We start from the raw sequence: 3,559 nt of genomic DNA, 5'->3' as shown, positions 1-3,559 counted from the left end.
AGAGTTTTCAGTGACTAGCGATTCGGAAGTAGTTTGTCACTCTTTCTTCCTAGTCTGTCTTTGTTTTGTAGCTCATCTGAAACCTTTCCACCATCAGGTAGGACTAGAAAAAACAAACAAACAAACAAACAAAAACATAGGGAAACAAAGAATAAAGAAGAAAAAAAAGCAGACAAACATCAAGAAAAAAAGAATTTTAAGGTTAAGAAAAATGAATGTAAGTAAAAACAAGGTAAGGAAGAGAAACAGAAAAGAGGATAAAAACACAATAAACAAATAAGGAAGGAGGAAAAAGAAACAATAGTAAATTAAAAACTAAGAACAAAAGAAAGAATGGAGGGGAATAAAGAAATGAGAAATAGAAGAAAGAGAAAAAGAAACGCAGAGTAAGAAATGATAAAAGTATGAGGGTAGAGAAATATATGAAAGCAAACAAAAAAACAATTGGGGCAGGACCCAGAGAGGTAAAAACTGGGGGATGCAGTATACTCAGTATGGGTCAGTGAACTTTGCTGGCCAAGGAGAATGTAGGGTGGGGAAGGGAAAGGTAAAAGGTTGGCAACCCAGTCATAGATGGTGTTCCTGTTGGCCTAGATGGCTTCTGGGTTCAGGGCACCTGATTCAAAAGTAGTTTGTCCTATCTCAGAAGGTGACTGATATTACAGTGCTTGCTCCTGAAAGGAGGGCAGGTGCAGGCAGGACAGTTGGTTATGAAAGTAGTTCTTGCCCTCATGGGAGTGGCCAGGAACATGGCTCCACACACTGTACTTGTCTGATGAGGCAGAGTTCATGTGCCTCCAGATGGAGGGGTGGTGCTCTAGGCACTTGATCTATAAGAGCTTTGCTCTGACCTCCAGGAAAGCAAGGGCTTGTAGGCATGTGGATGTTACTAGATGGGTAGTGGTGGTGGCTGGCCATGCTTCTGGTCACCAAGAAAGTGTGGTCAACAGACAACAATGTGCATCTTTTGTCCTGATGAAATGCTGGTATCAAAAGTTCAAGATGGTCATGCTGCATCAGACTAGCTGACACCAATCTGTTGCCTTTCTCACTGCTTTTGTTCAGCTTCTTCTCCTAGTTGGCATTCAATTCACTCTCCTCTGATGCTCAGGGCTCCTGGATTATTATTCATATCTGTTTTATTTCTTCTGTCATGTCTTTGTTTTAGGGTTTTAGTAGCAGGTCTGCCTAGTCAATTATCTTGCTAGAAGTCCTCCATAATATATGCAACGGCTGAATTTAAAAAAAATAGATTATCAGGTATTCCTTCCCAGGCATCTCTAGGTAGATTCAGACTTCTAAATTTTCAGTTACCAGTTGAGCACATTTACCGTTCCTGGTATTCACATGCTCCTATAGTAAGTTCATGCTTTAAATATCATCAGTTTCTTTATTTTTGCTATGTTTATGTACATCATCAACGTATTCTATCCTTTACATTGTCCAGTGACCATCATTCTGTGTCCTTTGTAGAAAAGAGGAGTAGGACCTTATCTCGGATCTGCTTGGTCTTCACTCCATAAACTATGGGGTTGAGTGCAGGTGGGATGACAATGTAGAGGTTGGCAAACATAATATGGAAAGTATGGGAGACATTGTGTCCAAAGCGGTGGGCAAGGGTGGAGAAGAAAGCAGGTGTATAAAACATGAGGATGACACAGACATGAGAACCACAGGTGCCAAGGGCCTTCTGGCGGGCTTCTCGAGAGGAGAGATGAAAAACAGCATAAAGGATGAGGGTGTACGAAATGGCAATCAGAATTACATCTGAGATGACTATCATAATGGGAACACAGAAGCCATACCAGATGTTAATGGAGATATCAGCACAGGCAAGTCGAGCAACCCCTATATGCTCACAGTATGAGTGGGGAATAATGTGTGTCCTGCAGAAAGGTAGGCGTTTCAGTAAGAATACTTCTGGCAAGATGATACAGAAGCTTCTTAAGGAGATGCCCACAACAATCTTGATGATGGTTTTCGGGGTCAAGATGGTAGTGTATCTCAAAGGGGAGCAGATGGCCACATAGCGATCAAATGCCATAGCCATCAAGATGACTGAGTCTATGACAAAGCTGTAGTGAAGGAAGAACATCTGTGTAAGGCATCCTGGAAAGCCATCCTGGAAAGGTGAGCCCCAAGCCAAAAGATACTGAGTGTTTTGGGCACACCAGCTGTGGACAAGATGAGGTCAGTCATGGCCAGCATGGAGAGAAAGAAAAACATGGGTCCGTGCAGGCTGCGCTCCACTGCAATGAGGTAGAGAAGGATGCAGTTTCCCAAAACACCCACAATGTAAATGATGAAGATAGGAATCCCAATCCACACATGAAACTTCTCCAGGCCTGGGATGCCCACCAGAATGAAGGGTCCTGGACTGTAACTGCTAAGGTTGGAAATGACCATTGTACAATTGTACACTGCAATCACACAAGTTTAAGGTCCTATGGAAAGAGGTTAATAAAAGAGAGTTTGGGTCATTTGAGTCACTTTCACTTTGATGTATTCATTATTATTGGCTCCCCAATATAAGGTAATTATATAATTTATCACTGAAAATGAGATACATCTGAGAGTGAAAAATGGTTCAGATTATCAATGATGGCAGGAAACATGTGAAACCATGTTTATTGTACCATAAAATCAATCATTCCACCTAAAGGAAATATTTTCTATAATGAAGACAAGTCCATTGTTTCATAACTTCTGCTGGAAGATTTCCATACAGTGGGCAACTTCCCTTTTTAAGTATACACTCTGCCTGGATACAAATGAATAAACTACAGGATACATCTTTCTAAAGGTTGGGAGATTATACCATATATGCACCTATGGTCACCACCATATATAATCTGTTTTCTCATTGTGGAATATCCATGTCTGCCCCTAGTTTTAAGTCCAGCTCACAAGTACTCATTCCTTTCCAACTAGCCTTTCACCTAACTCTTAGACTTGTGAGCACCACATATTTCAACTGCCGTTCAAAAAGCTAACTTCATCCATCAAATTCTAGCTGAATCCTTATGATATGTATGACTTATAACTCAACTATGACATAGGAAAGTTTTCTATAGCTAAGACTCATTATGCCTTCTTCCCTGAAGATGTATAACTCCCTAAAATATTAAATTTAGTAATACTATCTATTAAATTTATTTTTTAATGAGAATTATTTCTTTATGAAATTATAGTCTCTTAGACAGCAACATAGACCTGTTGTTGTTGTTATGTGCCGTCGAGTAAGTTCCGACCCATAGCGACCCTGTACAGGGTTTCCGAGGCTGTTAATCTTTACGGGAGCAGAGCGCCTCATCTTTCTCCCACGGAGCCGCTGGTAGTTTCGAACTGGTGACCTTACGGTTCGCAGCCCGCTTCGTAACCACTATGCTACCAGAGCTAGAGACACATAATTTTTCAGATGCAAATACATTTAAAGCTTGCATTCTTAGGCATGTCATGCTAGGTAAATTCTCTCATACATTCTACCTATATATAATCTTATACAAATATAAAATCCTTCTTCCATTCTCTCTTTCTCTGATTCACACACACATACTTG

The 3,559-nt window shown here is 40.5% G+C and overlaps 1 pseudogene; it reads right to left on the bottom strand.

Moving 5' to 3' along the window:
- Positions 1–1,453: 1,453 nt before the first annotated feature.
- On the bottom strand, positions 1,454–2,406 carry LOC102815763 (annotated as a pseudogene).
- Positions 2,407–3,559: the final 1,153 nt, after the last annotated feature.

Source organism: Chrysochloris asiatica, unplaced genomic scaffold (genome assembly GCF_000296735.1).
Source record: "Chrysochloris asiatica unplaced genomic scaffold, ChrAsi1.0 scaffold00140, whole genome shotgun sequence".
NCBI lineage: Eukaryota > Metazoa > Chordata > Mammalia > Afrosoricida > Chrysochloridae > Chrysochloris > Chrysochloris asiatica.
This window is presented reverse-complemented; position numbering and strand designations above follow the sequence as displayed.